Source organism: Peromyscus maniculatus, chromosome 10 (assembly GCF_049852395.1).
Source record: "Peromyscus maniculatus bairdii isolate BWxNUB_F1_BW_parent chromosome 10, HU_Pman_BW_mat_3.1, whole genome shotgun sequence".
Classification (NCBI taxonomy): Eukaryota; Metazoa; Chordata; class Mammalia; order Rodentia; family Cricetidae; genus Peromyscus; species Peromyscus maniculatus.
The window spans coordinates 37,750,073-37,770,482 of NC_134861.1; positions in this window are offsets into that span (position 1 = coordinate 37,750,073).

Genomic DNA, 20,410 nt, shown 5'->3' on the forward strand with positions numbered 1-20,410 from the left:
CTTCCTTTATTTATTTTTTTGTATGAAAATATTAATTAAACAAAAAAATTATCTTTCAAGAATTACTTACTTTTAACATAATATTTTATTGATTATTTGGAAAATTCACATAATGCACCCCAATAACACTCACTTCCCAGTCCTACGATGTCCACTTCTACCCTTTGTGGTGATATTTTGTTCCTCAATATATTGTTCACCCTAATAAACTAATCTTGGGTCAGAGACCAGAACAGCCACTAGATATAGAGACCAGAAAATGATGGCACACACGCCTTTAATCTTAACATTCCGAAGGCAGAGATGCATCTGTATCTCTGTGAGTTCAATGTCACACTGGAAATAGCCAGGCATGGTGACACACACTTTTAATTCCAGGAAGTGATGGCAGGAAGCCGAAAGGTATATAAAGCGTGAGGATCAGGGACTAGAGCTGGTTATGCTTTTAGGTTTTTAGCAGCAGCTAAGATCCATTTGGATGAGGACTCAGAGGCTTCCAGTCTGAGGAAACAGGATTAGCTGGGGAATTGGCAAGGTGAGGTGGCTGTGGCTTGTTCTGCTTCTCTGATGTTCCAACATTTACCCCAATACCTGGCTTCAGGTTTGATTTTATTGATAAGACCTATTAAGATTCATGCTGCAACCATTTCAACCTCCCACAAAACTAAAGAAGAAGAAAAATAAAAAGAAAAAAATACCAAGTTCAATTTTTTGTTGCCCTTATACTAACTGGAGCATGGTCACACTCTGAGTGGGCAGCCCCTTAAAGAAAACTGAGTCCTTCCCCAACCCCCACCCCTGCCAGAAGTCATCCACTGTGAACAGATAATACTGTCTGTTTCTTTATAGCATCCAGGACCACCAGCCCAAGGGTAACACTGCCCAGGGTAAGATGGGCCCTCACATGTTAATCAGCAGTCAAGAAAATGAACCACAGGCTTGAGAACAGGATACTTTGATGAGAATGTTTGCTCAAATAGGGTTCCCTCTTACCACATGACTCCAGCTTATGTCAGTTGACATAAAACTAGCCAACACAGAAGTTTATTGTTATAATGAGAAAAGGCTTCATCCAGGAAAGACTGGATGAGAATAAAAGTAATATAAGATGGGTGAGCTTGTGGAATGGTAGATAAAATGTGTGGAGCTTTGGGAGTATCATAACCAAATAAACAATACTACAAACCTCACACTGCTACTGATATCTGGGGGATAAAGTGTGTGTCCTTATTAATTGTTACTGTTATTTGAAAAAGCAACTAAGTGTATATAAAATTTGGAGAGGAGTGTTTATAAACTTGAAAGTGGTGTTGCAGTTTCCAGATAAGGGCTTTTCATTCATTGGATTGTGACTTTAAGCCATAAATCCCAAGAAGTAGAAGCAAAAAAACTATGCCTAACAGAGATGCAGACATGTTTGAAGGAAGATGGTTTGACAAAAAAATATCAGTAGTGAAATTTTACACACCTCAGCTTTAAGATACCACAAAATGTGCAAACCTGTCCTTATCTATGCATGCCCATGTTTTTTCCCCCATTTGTTACAAAAGGAAAAGGAACTCACATGCAGCTGGAAGAAATGTAGACTAGTCCAGCCTTTATGGAAATCAATACAGATTCTTCAGTATACTAAAAAGTGATCTACCACATGAACCAAGTAGACCACTGCTTGGTATTTTTTATTAAACCCCCAGATTTCTAGAGGTTCCTGCACATCAGTACTTGTTGCAGTGCTAGTCACAATAGCCAATATATGGAACCAACCTAGGTGTCCATCACCACAATATGGCTGATGAAAACATGGTGTATCTTTACACAATAATGTATATTTCAACCATAAAGAAGATTTATGTTCTATGACTTTCAAGAAAAGTGATATAACTAGAAGTAATCATAATTGTATCAAGAAAATTAAATTAAATTAAAATTAAATCATTTGCAGAAGGACAAATATGTTTCTCTTCTCATGTTCAGGTCCTAGAACTTATAGATGCATAAAACCATGTATTTGCTGGTAATGTGCAAGTAGAAATGAACTGTCTGGATATCAAAGAGGCTAAGGGAAGGGAAAGGATGAGAAGTAGGAGTGTAGTGCTTTACAGAGGCTATGCCCAAGTATATTACATTCCAGCATGAAATGACTTTATATAACCACGTATAGTGAAATAACAAAAGAAAGCAAAATCACACACACACACACACACACACACACACACACACACACACACACACACACACACTGTTATAATTAGAGACTCCAATTCTATTCAGTTCCCATTCCTATCCATAAGAATCTACAGTCAGGCCGGGCAGGGGTGGTACATGCCTTTAATCCCAGCACAGGGAAGGCAGAGCCAAGTGGATCTCTGTGAGTTCTAGGCCAGACTGGTACACAGAGGGAAATCCAGGACATCCACAGTCCTTTGATTTCTTGTACATTTTCTTATTTTTCTAAGCTTTCTTTCTTTCTTTTTGTTACACTCTGTTTATACATACATACATACATACATACATACATACACACACACAAGTGTGTGTGTGTGTGTGTGTGTGTGTGTGTGTGTGTGTGTGTGTGTGTAATTGTTTTGTGGTGTTAGGCATAGGATTCAGGGCCTCTTACATGGAAAACTGACTGAAATGTCCTAAGTCTCAGACTTTTCTAGAAGCCCCTCTTCTCGAGTGCCCCTCAATACGTGCCCTGGCTTTCTGCGCCTAGACACTGTGTATACTTCCTTAATCATTACACCTGCACACAGACATGAATCTGAATCCTTAGTCCAAACCTGTATTCCAGTTCCTACCTGTGCACTGGCGCTTCCCTCATCATAGGGCATGCCAAAGCAAATACATCATCTAAAACTCAAAACCATATTCATTTTGCTGTTCTGCCTTAAAAAAATTAACTTCCTTTCAAAATTCACTTAGTTAAAGACCCTACCCCATAACCTAGATTTCCTCAATTTTTAAACAAGTCAAGTTTGCAATCTGTGGAAAGACTTGAAGAGAACTGAAGGAGATAATATCTTGTTGGATCTACTGAAATAAAAGCTTTACCCCCTATCTCTGAAGGAGGATTAGAGTCTATACCATTAAAACTAAAGAAATGGCTCCTATCTTTTAGATTGTCTCATTCCTCTGAATGACTGGTTATTGCCTCATCTGAACATATATTCTAAGGACTTAATGTTGGATATAGTGAATCACTCTATGAAATTACATTCATAAACCTCAAATCACAGATGAAACCATATAGGGCCCAGGAATAAGGAACAGAAACACAGTTTCGGGGAAAATATGAAACTATAATTGCTTGAGCACTTTCCACAATTGCTCTCCTATTCTGTCTCATGTTGGCTATGCAAAATGAGAATCAGCTTTCTTTCTTCATGCATGAGAGAACTGAAGTATGAAATTGTCAAGTACATTTCCTTAAATCACACATTTATAAAGCTATTGACTTAGGTTAAAACATTATTTCTCCAAAGTATCTTGTTTCTGTTATTTAAATATCATATATATGTATGTATTTCATTATGATTCAATATTTTTGTTCAAATTAGCAATAAAAAGATATATTCATGTTATATTTTATTACATAAATTATTAAAGTAGAAAATGGACAAGAGGTTATAACTAACAAGCATCAGGCATCATACTCTGTGCTTCTTATGTGGCATTCTGTCTATTCATTCACCATAATCATTATTGCCATAGCATTTTATTAAATAATAAACTTATGGAAGTATGTGAGGAGTCCTTCCTTATTAATGTCAAAAAGAATCAAATGATTTAAATAAAGGATAAGTTCTCAGTCATTTGCAGTTAACTAGAAAAAGGAGGAAAAGAGGATTACTTGGAAAGACAGTGACGTAATGTAAATGTTGGGCATTTGACAAGGCTTCAGAACACCTGGGATGTTAAGTTCACCTGTAAAAAGCATTTCTCTAGTATTCATCAGTCTCTACATCTGATCCTAGCTCTCTCTCTCTCTCTCTCTCTCTCTCTCTCTCTCTCTCTCTCTCTCTCTCACACACACACACACACACACACACACACACACACACGCACACACACACACACACACACACAGCACACACAGCACACACAGCACACAGAGCCATGTGCTTATTCTGTGTCCCACAGATATATCTATATGGGCATTCAGGTTTGTTTGGGATCCACTGGAAGCTTTTCCATCAATTGTTTTTTCTATTACTATTTCAAAACTTCTAATTGCCATGTCTAAGTCACATGTATACACTGTGGTAAATCAGTTGTGGTCAAGATATCTGTCTTTTGGAAGACATTATTTGTGCTATTAACTTCATGATTGGGTTGGATATGGGGACAAGGGCAATACATCAAGTGTTTCTTTAGAATATTAGCAAATTGCTACAGATTATATGACAACCAGGGATGGGGCTGGAGCCAGAATTTCTATGAGTACTATATCTTTAAATGTAAGCTTGCTAGGGAAATTCTTAATAAAGAAAAATCAGTGACTTCTTTCCAAGTATTATATATTTCAATTCCAAGTAAACTTGTCTTATCTATCATCCTCCAAATAATTCAGGAAGTAATCTACTGAATCTAATAAATTATGACTTTTCACAGAAACTGAACAAATGAAAAAGAAACCTTAAATCAGACCATATATTTAGATATGAGTGAAATGTATTACCAAAAGTCTAATGAGGGCTGTGTGAATAGTCAATGGCCTATAGATACAGGTCAATGGAAAAGAATTGCCTTAGCATTCACTAGTCCCTAAGTTAGATCCCAGCAATCCCTCCCCATATCTCTCTCTCTCTCTCTCTCTCTCTCTCTCTCTCTCTCTCTCTCTCTCTCTCTCTCTCTCTCTCTCTCTCTCTCACACACACACACACACACACACACACACACACACACGGGAACACACACACATACACACACTCACAACACAGACATGTTTATTCTGTGTCCCATATATACATCAACATAGGCATATACTCATATTCTTAAATCATTCTATGTATTTTGCAAAACTAAATACATAAAAAATATTTGAAAAAAAATCTTTTTATATCCTTCCAATTAGTTTGAAATATAAAATTTCTTTGAAGTAAATTATGAAATGATTAACTAACTATACACGATTAAATATAGAAAACATAAGGACCATTGTTTTCCTATGTGTAATGTCCATCATGTTGTTCTTCCTGACACTGTCACAGAGAAATTGTTTTGTTAAAACTTCGAAAGGAGATTATGAATTTATCTTCTGTACAATATGAAATATAGCACATTCTAAGCCTTTTCCTACTGTTAGTTTTCCTATATTTGATCACTTGGTAAAAAAAAAACCTTTTCAAAAATTCAGGTTTAAATATGTTCATACATGTACAAAATCAAATTTAACACAAAATTTTAAAGACATAATAAAAAGCACTGAAAATAAATAGTCTTAGGCTCTGTGAATTGATTGGAAAAAGATCCTCCCTTGACATCATACTGTTCATATAAGAAAAGCACCTCAAACACATTTTATTTTCATTAATTGGAAAGGTACTTGCTCTGCTACAGTGTTGTCCACTGTGGCTGTCTTTGTCTTGGAGAGGGCTGTGACTATTCTTAAAAAATATAGTTCTGATTCATGAGTCTTGGGATGATGGTGGATGATATGGGTCAGTGGTTCTCAACCTTTCTAATGCTGCAACACTTTAATACAATTCCTCATGTGGTAGTAATTCACAACTATAAAATGATTTTAGTTTCTACTTCATAACAATAATTTTGCTACTGTTATGAATCATAATGTAAATTAAATACCTGTCATTTCTGATGGTCTTAGGTGGCCCCTGTGAAATGGTTGTTCAATCCCAAATAGGTCATGCCCACAGCTTGAGAATGACTGATGTAGGTGTTCCATTTAGGGTTGAGCATTCTGCAGGCTCTTATTCTCTGAACTTTGAACAGTTGTAAACAAGAAAGATCAAATCCAAGCATGGAGAGAGGAGGTAGACATAAAGTCCTGCCTCTAACTGAGAGGCTATTGGCATTTGATTTTTTCTGGGAGAGGGAGAGTCAGTTTTTTTTTTTTTTTTAAGAGTGTTGTCCCTGGTAAGTCAATAACAATCCAGTGGAAGGCAAAAATTCAAAAAAAAAAAAAAAGAGTGTCATAAATTGAACTTTATGGGTGAAAAAAAAGGACACAAAGTTAGGTAGGTAAGGAGGAAGGATAAATGTGGGAGGAGTTGTGGGAGGGGATAAATAGGATTAAAATACATGGTATGCAATTCTCAAGGAACTAATAAAAATGAAATACTAAGGATTGTTGACTAACAGTAAGAAATAGCACTGTCTTCATCCTTAGAGCAACTACCTGGAGTAATGGACTTAGTATTGGCTATTTTTACTAGATCTAAGAAGAGTTTAAAGTTGTTTTACTATAATGACTATGGCTGATTGTCATGATCACCAAGACAGTTTATCTGTGTCATTTTTGCTGCTCTGCTTAGCTGATCCTTCCATTTCCTTTTAACTTGGCTGTAGGAGAACAAATTCCAAGGTGACTATTACCAAGAATATGGAAGCTACAAAAAGGGAGCAAATGATTTGGAGCAGCTGCACAAATCTCCTTTTTCACTTTCTTAGCCGTCATTCTATGTATCAAATAATAAGCCTGAGGATTAAAATAACAAAATGCACAGGAGGGAAAGTGACAAGAACCCACACAGTGTTGGAAAACCACAGATTCTGATGTCATATCAGCCTCTGTTTCAAATTCGAGCCTGTTACTTTTAAGTTGTGTGACATTTTTTTCCTTTTATTGAAAATAGCTTTTTTTCCCCACATGACATATACTGATCATAGTTTCCTCTCCCTCTTCTCCTTAGAGTTCCTCCACAATTGTTGTCCCATCTGGAGCTACCCCTTTCATGTCCCACATTAGAAAATAAATAGACTTCTAAGGGATAAAAATAACATAATATATAATATAATAAGATAAAACAAAACTAACACACTGGAATTGAACAAAACAGACAGAAGACCAAAAGCCCAAGAAACGGCATACAAATCAGACAGATTCAGAGAGCCACACATTCATACATACATGCAGCCCCCCCAAAAAAAAACATTACACTAGAAGCCATAATATATACACAAAGGATTTGTAGAGTAAAAAGAGAGAAGAAATATGTATACACACACACACACACACACACACACACACACACACACACGAATGACAAAAAATAATAAGATAATTTAACAAAAAAGGTAAAAGATGCCATTGAGTTAGTATTCTGTTTGACATTGACTGCTGAGCATACAGCCTACACTCAAAAGTTTGTTTGTCTAGTAAGAATCCCTTGGAGGAAACTAAGTTTTCATTTGTAGTGGTTATCAATTGGAGAGTGCTTCTGGGATGGGGACAGGTGTCTATTTCTTTCAGCTATAGGACCCCATCTTTTCCAAACCCATGCAGACTCTGTGCATGCTGCCTTAGTGTCTGTGAGTACATAGGAACTTCAATCATGTTGATGTACAGGACCTTGTTTCCTTGGCATCCTACCCCGCCTCTGGATCTCACACTTTTTCTACTTCCTTTTATGCATATTTTCTTGATCCCTGAGGGGACTAATTTGATGGAAACATCCCATTTAGTGTTGAAGGCTCCAAGGTCTCTCATTTTCCTAATTCTCTGCATAATGTTTGGCTGTTGGTCTCTGTATTTGTTCCCATCAGAAGGAGGAAGTTTCTGGGAGCAAGGCACGGGTTTATGAGTATATGAGTATTGCAGAATGTCATTAGGGTCATTTTATAGTTATTTGTTTTTAGAACAGCAGTATTTAGTTTGGCCCTAGGTCCCTGGGATATCTAGTCTTGGGTTCTTGACCACCTAAGTAGTGTTGACTATGGGTTCCATCTTGTGGAATGGGTCTTCAGTCAAATCAGTTATTGACCAGTTACACCCAATGAACTGTGTTCATCCATTCCACTAATATATGCTGAAGTCAAGGAACCACTGTAGATCAAGGTTTTGTATCTGAGTTGGTGTTTATATTTCACCTTTGGTAGCATGAAGAGTGCATCACTATACTACTGACATTAGCATGTACATGTGAAGGTCCTATGTAGGAACCAGCTCAAATTCTCCATGTTCAATAAACTGTGATTTCAACACTGATAAGCATAGATGTTGTCTTCCACAACGGGTCCTTGCTGTCAGTTTGTGGAGATCAACCTACAGTTGTGGCAGCAATATGGGTTATTTGGGTGTTCCCATGTGACCACTTTTGCCAACAATCAATTGCCCAGCAATCAAAATGTAACCCAACCTGGTTTTGGAAGCTTAATTTGGTGATAGGATCCAGCCAGTTGGGACTCTGTCTCCCCCCTTAATGAGTGATTTAATTTCCATCACCATCATAATGTATATATTTTATGAAGCTTCTACTGTATTAGGTTTATGTGCTACTCAAGTGACCCTTAATTTTATCTGTCTCTTTCTGTATTCCCTCCATTGTCCCCCTTTTCTCTCCCTTCTCTGTTCTATTCACCTCCCATCAACCCATATCTATCTATCCTATTTTCTATCCTATGGCTCTATCTTCTCACACCCCCAAATCCCTTACTCTATACCTACCCTCTGTGGTTCTGCAAATTGTAGCTTAGATATCAGGGACTTAACAATTAGCATCCACACATAAGTGAACACATGCTATACTTGTCTTTCTTTTCCTTCCTCCATTTCTATTATTCTTTTTTTTTTATTTTTTTTTTTGGTTTTTTTATTATTATTATTATTGTTATTATTTTATAACACCATTCAGTTCAACATAATAGCCACAGAATCCCCTGTTCTCCCCCTCTCGTGCACCCCTCCCCCCGGCCCACCCCCCATTCCCACCTCCTCCAGATCAAGGTCTCCCCCGAGGACCGGGGTTGACCTGGTAGACTCAGTCCAGGCAGGTCCATTCCCCCCTCCCAGACCGAGCCAAGTGTCCCTGCATAAGTCCCAGGATTCAAACAGCCAACTCATGCAACGAGCCCAGGACCTGGCACCAATGCACAGCTGCCTCCCAAACAGATCAAGCCAAATGACTGTCTCACCCGTTCAGGTGGCCTGATCCAGTTGGGGGCCCCTCAGCCTTTGGTTCATAGATCCTGTGCTTCCATTCATTTGGTTATTTGTCCCGGTGCTTTATCCAACCTTGGCTTCAACAATTCTCGCTCATATAAATCCTCTTCTTACTCACTAATTAGACTCCCAGTGCTCCACCAGGGGACCAGCCGTGGATGTCTGCCTTCAGATTCCTCAGTCCTTGGATGGGGTTTATGGCACCACTATTTGGGTGTCTGGCCATCCCATCACCAGAGTAGGTCAGTTCCTGCCGTCTCGCGACCATTGCCAGCAGTCTTTTGAGGGGGTATCTTTGTGGATCTTCGTGGGCCTCCCTAGCTCTCTGCTTCCTCCCCTTCTCACCTTCTCATGTGGTCTTCATTTACCATGGTCTCCTATTCCTTGTTCTCCCTCTCTTTTCTTGATCCAGCTAGGATCTCCCACTCTTTCCCTCGACTGTCGCCCTTCATTGTTCCCACTCATGACCAGGCTATTCACGTAGATCTTGTCCATTTCTCCGTGTCTTTTTTTGGGGTCCCGGCTGTCTCTCAGCCATTGCCAACAGTCTATTGTGGGGGTATCTTTGTGGATTTCTGTTGGCCTCTTTAAGCACTTTGTTTCTTCCTTTTCTCATGTGGTCTTCATTTACCATAGTCTCCTATTCCTTGTTCTCCCTCTCTGTTCTTGATCCAGGTGGGATCTCCCGCTCTCTTTCCCTCGACCCTCACTGTTCATTGCTCCCACTCATGTCCAGGCTGTTCATGTAGATCTCATCCATTTCTCTGTCTTTGGGTGATCCCCGTGTCTTTCTTGGGGTCCTGTTTTCCAGGTAGCCTCACTGGTGATGTGAGTAGCAGTCTAGTCATCCTTGTTCCACATCTAGCATCTTCCTATGAGTGAGTACATACCATATTTGTCTTTCTGAGTCTGGGTTACCTCACTCAGGATGATTTTTTCTAGATCCATCCATTTGCCTGCAAACCGTGTGATGTCGTTGTTTTTCTCTGCTGAGTAGTATTCCATTGTGTATATGTGCCACAATTTATTTATCCATTCTTCAGTTGAAGGGCATCTAGGTTGTTTCCAGGTTTTGGCTATTACAAACAATGCTGATATGAACATAGCTGAGCAAGTGCTCTTGTGGTATGATTGAGCATTTCTTGGGTATATGCCCAGGAGTGGTATAGCTGGATCTTGGGGGAGATTGATTCCCAATTTTCTAAGAAAGCGCCATATTGATTTCCAAAGTGGTTGTACAAGCTTGCATTCCCACCAGCAGTGGAGGAGAGTTCCCCTAGTTCCACATCCTCTCCAGCATAAAGTGTCTTCAGTGTTTTTGATCTTAGCCACTCTGACAGGCGTAAGGTGGTATCTCAGAGTTGTCTTGATTTGCATTTCCCTGATGATTAGGGAAGTTGAGCAATTCCTTAAATGTCTTTCAGCCATTTGGAATTCCTCTGTTGAGAATTCTCTGTTTAGTTCTAAAGCCCATTTCTCAATTGGACTGTTGGTCCTTTTGATGTCTAATTTCTTGAGTTCCTTATATATTCTGGATATCAGTCCTCTGTCAGATGTGGGGTTGGTGAAGATCTTTTCCCATTCTGTAAGCTGTCGCTTTGCCTTGTTGACCGTATCCTTTGCTCTACAAAAGCTTCTCAGTTTCAAGAGGTCCCATTGATTGATTGTTTGTCTCAGTGTCTGCGCTACTGGTGTTATATTTAGGAAGTGATCTCCTATGCCAAGGCGTTCAAGACTATTTCCTACTTTTTCTTCTAGCAGGTTCAGAGTAGCTGGATTTATGTTGAGGTCTTTGATCCACTTGGACTTAAGTTTTGTGCACGGTGACAGATATGGATCTATTTGCAGCCTTCTACACGCTGATATCCAGTTATGCCAGCACCATTTGTTGAAGATGCTTTCTTTTTTCCATTGTACACTTTTGGCTTCTTTGTCAAAAATTATATGTCCATAGGTGTGTGGGTTAATATCAGGGTCTTCAATTCGATTCCATTGGTCCACATGTCGGTTTTTATGCCAATACCAGGCTGTTTTTATTACTGTAGCTCTATAGTAGAGCTTGAAGTCGGGGATTGTGATGCCTCCAGAAGTTGTTTTATTGTACAGGTTTCTTTTAGCTATCCTGGGTTTTTTGTTTTTCCATATGAAGTTGAGTATTGTTCTTTCCAGATCTGTGAAGAATTGTGTTGGTATTTTGATGGGGATTGCATTGAATCTGTAAATTGCTTTTGGTAAGATTGCCATTTTTACTATGTTAACCCTGCCTATCCATGAGCATGGAAGATCTTTCCATTTTCTGAGATCTTCTTCAATTTCTTTTTTCAGGGACTTAAAGTTCTTGTCATATAGGTCCTTCACTTGCTTGGTTAGTGTTACCCCAAGGTATTTTATATCATTTTTGGCTATTGTAAAGGGTGATGTATCTCTAATTGCCTTCTCAGCTTCTTTGTCCATTGTATATAGGAGGGCTACTGATTTTTTTGAGTTGATTTTGTATCCTGCTATGTTGCTGAAGGTGTTTATAAGCTTTATCAATTCCTGGGTGGAATCTTTGGGGTCACTCAAGTATACTATCATGTCGTCTGCAAATAGGGAAAGCTTGACTTCTTCCTTTCCAATTTGAATCCCCTTTATCTCCTTATGTTGTCTTATTGCTCTGGCTAGAACTTCAAGTACTATATTGAATAAGTATGGGGAGAATGGACAGCCTTGTCTCGTTCCTGATTTTAGTGGAATTGCTTTGAGTTTCTCTCCATTTAATTTGCTGTTGGCTGTTGGTTTGCTATATATTGCCTTTATCATGTTTAGGTATGTTCCCTGTATTCCTGATCGCTCCAAGACTTTTATCATGAAGGGGTGTTGGATTTTGTCAAATGCCTTTTCTGCATCTAGTGAGATGATCATGTGGTTTTTTTCTTTGAGTTTGTTTATATGGTGTATTACATTGATGGACTTTCGTATGTTGAACCACCCTTGCATCCCTGGGATGAAGCCTACTTGATCATGGTGGATAATTGTTCTGATGTGTTCTTGGAGTCTGTTTGCCAGTATTTTATTGAGTATTTTTGCATCAATGTTCATGAGGGAGATCGGTCTGTAGTTCTCTTTCTTTGTTGCATCCTTGTTTGGTTTAGGAATCAGGGTAATTGTAGCCTCATAGAAGGAGTTTGGTAATGTTCCTTCTGTTTCTATTATGTGGAACAATTTAGAGAGTATTGGTATTAACTCTTCTTTGAAGATCTGGTAGAATTTTGCGCTGAAACCATCTGGTCCTGGGCTTTTTTTGGTTGGGAGACCTTTAATGACTGTTTCTATTTCCTTAGGGGTTATTGGACTATTTAAATAGTTTATCTGGTCTTGATTAAACTTAGGTATGTGGTATCTATCCAGAAAAATGTCCATTTCTTTTAGGTTTTCCAGTTTTGTGGAGTAGAGGTTTTTGAAATATGACCTTATAATTCTCTGGATTTCCTCAATGTCTGTTGTTATGTCCCCCTTTTCATTTCTGATTTTGTTGATTTGGATTCTCTCTCTCTGTCTTTTGGTTAGTTTGGATAAGGGCTTGTCTATCTTGTTGATTTTCTCAAAGAACCAACTCTTTGTTTCATTAATTTTTTGTATTATTCTCTTAGTTTCTAATTTATTAATTTCACCTCTCACTTTGATAATTTCCTGGCGTCTATTCTTCCTGGGAGACTTTGCTTCTTCTTGTTCTAGAGCTTTCAGATGTGCTGTTAATTCACTAGTGTGCGATTTCTCCAACTTCTTTATGTGGGCATTTAGTGCTATGAATTTCCCTCTTAGCACTGCTTTCATAGTGTCCCATAAGTTTGGGTATGTGGTGTCTTCATTTTCATTGATCTCTAGGAAGTCTTTAATTTCTTTCTTTATTTCTTCCTTAACCCATTGGTGATTCAGTTGAGCATTATTCAGTTTCCATGAGGTTGTAGGTTTTCTGTAGTTTTTGTTGTTGTTGAAATCTAGCTTTAAACCATGGTGATCTGATAGAACACAGGAGGTTATTCTGATTGTTTTGTATCTGTTGAGATTTGCTTTGTGGCCAAGTATGTGGTCGATTTTAGAGAAAGTTCCATGGGGTGCTGAGAAGAAAGTATATTCTTTCTTGTTAGGATGGAATGTTCTGTAGATATCTATTAGGTCCAATTGGGTCATGACATCGGTTAAGTCCTTTATTTCTCTGTTAAGTTTCGATTTGGGAGATCTGTCCAGTGGTGAAAGTGGGGTGTTGAGATCTCCCACTATTAATGTGTGGGGTTTTATATGTGGTTTAAGCTTTAGTAATGTTTCTTTTACATATGTGGGTGCCCTTATGTTTGGGGCATATATGTTCAGAATTGAAACTTCATCTTGGTCGATCTTTCCTGTGACGAGGATGTAATGTCCTTCTTGATCTCTTTTGATTGATTTTAGTTTGAAGTCTATTTTGTTGGATATCAGGATGGCTACCCCTGCTTGTTTCTTAAGACCATTTGATTGAAAAGTCTTTTCCCAGCCTTTTATTCTTAGGTAGTGTCTATCTTTGAATTTGAGATGTGTTTCTTGTATGCAGCAAAAGGATGGGTCCTGCTTTCGTATCCATTCTGTAAGTCTATGTCTTTTTATAGGTGAATTAAGTCCGTTGATATTAAGGGATATTAATGACCAGTGATTCTTCATTTCTGTTATTTTTGGTGGTAGTGTGTGTGTACTTCTCTTCTTTGGGGTTTACTGTTGTGGCTTTATCTATTGCCTGTGTTTTCAAGTGTGTATCTGACTTCCCTCGGTTGGAATTTTCCTTCTAGTGCTTTCTGTAGGGCTGGGTTTGTGGATAGGTATTGTTTAAATCTGGCTTTGTCTTCGAATGTCTTGTTCCTTCCGTCTATGATGATTGAAAGTTTTGCTGGGTATATTAGTCTTGGCTGACATCCATGGTCTCTTAGTGTCTGCATTACATCTGTCCAGGTCCTTCTGGCTTTCAAAGTCTCCATTGAGAAATCAGGTGTTATTCTGATGGGTTTACCTTTATAGGTCACTTGGCCTTTTTCCTTGGCTGCTCTTAATATTCTTTCTTTATTCTGTACATTTAGTTGTTTAATTATTATGTGTCGAGGGGACTTTTTTTGGGGGTCTAGTCTGTTTGGTGTTCTATAGGCTTCTTGTATCTTCATAGGCATTTCCTTCTTTAAGTTGGGAAAGTTTTCTTCTATAATTTTGTTGAATATATTTTCTGTGCCTTTGAGTTGGTATTCTTCACCTTCTTCTATCCCTATAATTCGTAAGTTTGGTCTTTTTATGGTGTCCCAGATTTCTTGGACATTTTGGTTCATGACTTTGTTGGCTTTAGTGTTTCCTTCGACTGATGGAACTATTTCTTCTACTGTATCTTCAATGCCAGAAATCCTCTCTTCCATCTCTTGCATTCTGTTGGTTATACTTGCATCCGAAGTTCCTGATCTTTTACTCAGGTTTTCTATTTCCAGCATTCCCTCTGTTTGTGTCTTTTTCATTTTTTCAATTTCCCTTTTCAGATCTTGGACTGTTTCCTTTGTTTGTTTCATTGCTTTTTCATGATTTTCTTTCAGTGCTTTATTGTTTTCTTCCAGGATTTTAATGTTTTCTTCCAGGACTTTATTGTTTTCTTGGAGGGCTTTATTGTTTTCTTCTAATTTGTTTGCCCTTTCCTCTAGTTGTTTACAGCGTTCTTCCAATTTTCTTGTCTTTTCCTCTACACAAGCCTCTACCTTCTTCATGAAGTTACTCATAAGGCTACTTTCTTCTGCTTCTTCCAATTTTTGGTGTTCAGGTCTAGATGTTGGAGGCGAGCTAGGTTCTGGTGATGCTGTATTGCTCTTCATTTTGCTGTATGTACTTCTGCTTTGACGTCTGCCCATCTCCTTGTGATTCCTTCTTGGTCTTATCAGTGGACTTGTTTCACAAAGAGCTGACAGACTCAGGAAGACTCTCTCTCTTGTCCAAAAGGGAGTTCTCTTGTCCAACTCTTTGGTCCAGAAGGGAAGTCAGGGGCAAGCTCTGGTCCAGAATGGCAGTCGGGGACAGGCTGGGAGCTGGGGGCCTCTCAGGAGTGGCTGGTGGCCAGGAATGGGGTCCGGGTTGGACCCGGGTACTCACCTCTGGTCAAGAAGGGAAGTCGTCAGGGGCAGGCTGGGAGCTGGGGGCCGGTCTCTAAGTCTCAGGAAGTGGGTGGGGTCTTGGCAGATGGGCGTGGGGGCAGGGCGCGGAGACTGCAGGGGCTGCCGGGGGCTTGGAAATGGGGATCCCTCCCGGTGGGGCTAGAAGGGGAGCTGCCCGGTGGCCAGAACCCGGCGCCAAGCTGGGCAGGTCCTCCCGGGGTGGCTGGTGGCCAGGAATGGGGTCCGGGTTGGACCCGGGTACTCACCTCTGGTCCAGAACGGAAGTCCTCAGGGGCAGGCTGGGAGCTGGGGGCCGGTCTCTAAGTCTCAGGAAGTGGGTGGGGTCTCGGGCAGATGGGCGTGGGGGTAGGGTGCGGAGACTGCAGGGGCTGCCGGGGGCTTGGAAATGGGGATCGCTCCCGGTGGGGCTAGAAGGGGAGCTGCCCGGTGGCCAGAACCCGGCGCCAAGCTGGGCAGGCCTCTCAGGAGTGGCTGGTGGCCAGGAATGGGGTCCGGGTTGGACCCGGGTACTCACCTCTGGTCAAGAAGGGAAGTCGTCGTCGGGGGCCCATTTCTATTATTCTTATATTTTGTCTTTTCATAGTGTTGCAGATTTTCTAGATGTTTTATGCCAGGTTTTTTTTTTTTTTTTTTGATTTAGCGGGTTTTGTTTGTTTGTTTGTTTTGTTTTTAAACCAAGGTATCCATTTCTTCTTTTGTGTCCTCAGTACTTAAAATTCTCTCTTCCATTTCTTGTAGTCTATTAAGAAAGCTTCAGATTCCTGTTACATCTCCTAAATTTTTTATTACCAGATTCTGTTCAGTTTGGGTTGCCTTTGTTGATTCTCTTTCCATTTCCAGGTCTTTGAACTGTTTTATTCATTTCCTTTCACTGTTTACTTATGTTTTCATAGATTTCATTAAGGAACTTATTCCTTTCTTCTTTTCTATTTATTTGTTTATTTAGTTTTGGGTTTTATTCAAGATAAGTTTCTCTTTTTAACAGTCCTTGCTTTGTAGAACAGGCTGCCCCAAACTCACAGAGGTCAACCTGCCTTTGCCTCCCAAGTGCTGGGATTAAAGGCCTGTGACACCACATCTGGCTTATTCATTTCCTCCTTAAGGATCTCTATCATGTTCATAAATTCTATTTTAAGGTCTTTGCCTTGAGATTCAGCTGTGTTATAATCCTCAGGGCCTACTGTGGTAAGGTTGCTAGGCTCTAGTCAAGACATTGTCATGGTCATTATTGATTGTGTTTCTATACTGTTCTTTAAACATCTGGGGTTGGGAAGATTGTAATGGTAACTGCTGATATCTGCTCATATCTTTGTTGGGTAAGTGTGTTATTCCTTGGTTTCTGTTGTCCTTTCTGGTTCTTAGGAGAGTGATGTTTTTCTGTGTTGCCTGGTAAGAAATTCTTCTGGGATCTTGATACCTGTAGCCACTGGGGTTCTTGATAAAATATGTTCTTATTTGCAGCTGGTGCTTAGAAATATACATGGGCAAGGGGGACACTGAGGGAGTCCACAGGAGAAAGAAAAGGAAGGTATTCTACCAGAATGTACTTAGTGCCCTTGGAGTGGAGGCAAAGAGTGAGGAGAAGGCCAAATAGGTAGTCTTCCCCAGTGCTGGGGATGAGTTTACAGTATTGGATATGGAGGATAGGAGACAGAAGATCTGACACTCACTAAACTGCTTTGCTGGTCCACTTGCTTCTCTGTCATGCTTGGCTGTTGGGTTCCCTGCTGGTCTGGATATATCTCTCCCACATTTGTCCCCCAATCAAACACACAGAGGCTTATAATAATTATAACTGCTCGGACATTAGATCAGGCTTAATACTGACTAGCTCTTATACTTACCATAATTCTTATTTATGTTTAGTCACGTGGCTTGGTACCTTTTCCCAGTTCTGCCTTGTCATCTTACTTCCTCTGTGTCTGGCTGGCGACTCTTGGCTCAGCCCTTCCTCTTCCCAGAATTCTCCTTGTCTCTTGCCCTGTCTATGCTTTCTGCCTGGCTACTGGCCAGTCAGCATTATATTTACCAACCAATCAGAGCAACACATATTCACAGCATACAGAATGACATCCCACAGCACCCAAATTCTCCTCTGTGATCCTCTGGTAATTACTAAACTTCCTTTTGAATAGTTCTAAGCCAGTGATTTTCAACGTGTGGGCTGTGACCCCTTAGGAGATCAAATGACTCTTTAACAGAGGCCACATATTAGATATCCTGCATATCAGATATTGATATTTGCATTATAATTCATAGCAGTAGCAAAATTACAGTTATGAAGTAACAACAAAAATAATTCTGTGGTTGGGGGTCACCACAACATGAGGAACTGTGTGTTAAAGAGTCACCCACAATAGGAAGGTTGAGAAACACTGTTCTAAGCACTCACTCTGACCTAGTTTGAAGTGAGTTATGCCTTCTACACATTTACTTGGTAAGAGGAAATGGTGAGAAATATAAGTTCCACTAACTCTTTTTATTGCATAAAAAATCTTCATAGTATATATAAATTTGAAACTCTAAATTTTTTGAATGGCAGCTTCACAGTATGTCAGAAGATCCAACCAGGGTTTTTGGAAAAGATGATGTGAGTTAGCCATATATATATGATATATATATGGTAGTTTGTGTGTGTGTGTGTGTGTGTGTGTGTGTGTGTGTGTGTGTGTGTGTGTGTAGTAGTAGTAGTAGTAGTAGTAGTAGTAGTAGTAGGAGGAGGAGGAGGAGTTTGAAAGAAAATGATTCCCAAAAAGAGTGGCACTATTACTAGGTATAGACTTATTAGAGTAGGTGTGGTCCTGTTCAAGGAAAAGTATCACTATGGAGGTGGGCTTTGAGGTGTCATATATGCTCAAGATACCACAGTGTCTTAGTTTACTTCCTGTTGCCTGAATAAGGTATAGAATATCCAGGTACCTCTTCAGCACCATGTCTGCCTGCACACCACCATACTACCAGCTGCCATCCTTCCCACCATCATGGTAATGGACTAAACCTTTGAAACTGTAAGCTACCACCTCAATTAAATGTTTTCTTTTATAAGAGTTGCTGTGGTCATGGTGTCTCTTCACAGGAATGGAAACCCTTATTGAGAAAGTATACATAACTGTACTGATCATTTGTATAATTTGTCATCTTTATTCTGCTAATGACTTTAGAATTCAACTGTAAGAATATTGTGGGATGTTCTGTATGCTGTGAATTTGTTGCTCTGATTGGTTAATAAATAAAGTGTTGGTTGGCCAGTAGCCAGGCAGAAAATATAGACGGGACAAAGAGAGAGGAGAATTCTGGGAAGAGGAAGGCTGAGTCAGGAGATGCTGCCTGACACTGCCGCCATGAGAAGCAGATGTTAAGATACTGGTAAGCCACAAGCTAAGTGGCAAGGTATAGATTTATAAAAATGAGGTAATTTGAGATATAGGAACTAGATAGCAAGAAGCCCGCCAAAGCCATACAGTTTATAAGTAATATAAGCTTCTGAGTGATTATTTTATAAATGGGCTGTGGGACTGTGGGGGTTTGGCGGGACCCAAAGAGAAACTGCAGCTACATAAAATCTACAGCGTTTTGACTCATGCATTGTCAAGAGTGGAAACCTGAACTAATAAAATTAGTTTTTTCTTCCATTCGTTTTCACTCTCCTACTGGGAATCTCCATATTCTATAGTCTAAATAACTATTCCTACACAGCATTTGCATGTTTCCATGCTCATCCACAAACATTGAGTTAGGCAGGAGGAGTCAAGTCATGAGAATGGAACCCTTGCAATTGGAATTAGTGCTCTTATAAAAGAGGCTAAATTCACTTCATGTTTCTTTTTGCCATGGTTATGATAAACTGACAGTCATCTATAAATCCTGCCCTACAAACTCACCAGATTCCAAATGTTTCAGCACCTTGATTTTGGGCTTGCCAACCTCCATAAATACAAGAAATAAACCTGTAATTTATAAGCCATGCAACTTACAGTATTTTATTTTACTAGATCACCTGGACAAAAATGCCTTCATGATTAGGATATGTATTAATGGATTTGTAGTTATCATTCTGCCAGGCTGAAGATTTAAATCAGGGTCTTATGCATACCAGAACAAGCATCCCACCTTTGAGCTACATATCAGGTCGCTAACCATGGATTGTTGAGTATACTTTTTCTCCACTGTGTCATTGAGTCCTCTCACATCGTATATATGGAGTAATAGAAGAGCTATTAATCAGTCTTTCTAAACTGTGTGACATGGAGCATACATAAGATAAATCAAAACAAAAATTATCTTTGTTTTGTTCTGAAAAAAAATTTAAAGGCATAAGCAATAGACAAAGAGATTTCAAATCAAGATCTATCTAAGCTTTGTGTTGCTACCTGAGTAATACACTAGGGTGGAAGGTTACATCTGAAAATAGGAAAGTGTCTCTGTGACCTGGATGCATGAGCGAATATGTTGCATAGTAATGTGGATCTACATTTCAAACTGTAATAGAGACCTGATCTTAGCTTTTGAGCTGCTTTAGACCTGTTCTTATTGAACCTATGAGTTTTAATTCTTTGTAGCTCCTCCAGGAAGACACATGAACTTGGGAGAACATCTTCATTAGACGCAGGCAGTATCAGGGAAAGACTGAACCTAACAGTGAGCCATCTGCATGATAGCCAGCACTCTTGGGAGCCACAGAGAAAGCTGCCCAGATTCTTACTGTGATGCATCAGAAGAGAAAAAAGTTATCAGCAACATTTTGTATTTTGCCTTACACAACTGAATTCAAGGATTTTTCTTTCCTTGAAGGAAAAGTAGTTGTGTTTCCATGGTTACTTCTCATTACAAAAGGAAACACAATGGAGAAATATTTTAACATTCTGAGGAGAAGAGGTTTCCAAACTAGAGTTCTAGTTTGTGTCAAGCCATCAATCAACAATGAAAGCAAAATAGAGAAATTCTTAGATCCTTCATTTTATTTGAAAAAAAAATTCCTATACACTGTAGGAATGAAATTTAGAGAGAGAATATTCCAGACATGAAAGCAAGCAGAAAGAGAAAGTTATATAATCAAGAAACCAACATCCTATAACATAAAATACAAAAGAAATTCCTATTTGAATTGTTGTGGCAAGACTTCTGAGAATAACCC